At 61.3% G+C, this 733-nt stretch overlaps 1 protein-coding gene across 1 annotated transcript in view; it reads left to right on the top strand.

Annotated features, from left to right (window-relative positions):
• The window catches only part of LOC106748708 (serine/threonine-protein kinase BRSK2), a 20,112-nt gene that overhangs the window by 245 nt on the left and 19,134 nt on the right, over nt 1–733 (top strand). The window lies entirely within an intron of this gene.

The raw sequence follows: 733 nt of genomic DNA, 5'->3' as shown, positions 1-733 counted from the left end.
CCCCCACCCGCCTCCCCGGTTCGTCAAACCGCGGCCGACTGCGGGCACGCAGGAATGTCCGATTGGGCCAGAATGTCTAATTAAGTTCCGCGGCTCGAGGCGGTAACCGGGGGAACGGGGTAACGGAAGAGCGCGTCCGGCGTTTCTCCCCCGGAGACGACGATGAGATTTCGCGCGCGCCAATACGACGGCGTTTCGACGTTTCCGACGGAAAGAGCGAGGACAGTTTCGCTCCGGGGGAGGAGGGAGGGCTGTGCACGTATTTCGCGCGAACGGTCGCTGGAAACTCGCCGCTGGAAACTTGTTCGCGGGCGACTTCGAGCCGTCTCCGGCCGTTTAACCGCGCCGCGTCGCGGAACACGTGCGCCGCTCCGAATTATCGCTGGAGAACCGTGGACTCTCCGCAAATTTCACGACTCTTCATGGAGGATCGTCCGGCCGTTATCGCGACGATTACACGACGAGACGAGAGGAAAATTCTCCCTCTCTCTCTTTCTCTCTCTTTCTCTCTCTTTCTCGCACGCGCACGCTAACGGTAATAGCGACTAGGGTGTTCCTCGACGGCGGCGGTAATAGGATCGAATCGAGGCCATTTCGCAGGTGTACCGCAGGCGAGACTGTTAACCTCGTGGCACCACCGCCGCGTTGCCGAATGCATTTTCACCGGGCCGACTCCTACGTGCACTACGTGCACGGTCGTAACGTTTTACTAGCCTCCCCCCCCCCCCCCCCC

The sequence above is a fragment of the Dinoponera quadriceps genome, unplaced genomic scaffold (genome assembly GCF_001313825.1).
Source record: "Dinoponera quadriceps isolate SergipeBrazil2010 unplaced genomic scaffold, ASM131382v1 scaffold2094, whole genome shotgun sequence".
Lineage (NCBI taxonomy): Eukaryota > Metazoa > Arthropoda > Insecta > Hymenoptera > Formicidae > Dinoponera > Dinoponera quadriceps.
Note: the sequence above shows the minus strand (reverse complement) of the source record. Positions and strands in the feature narration are given on the sequence as shown.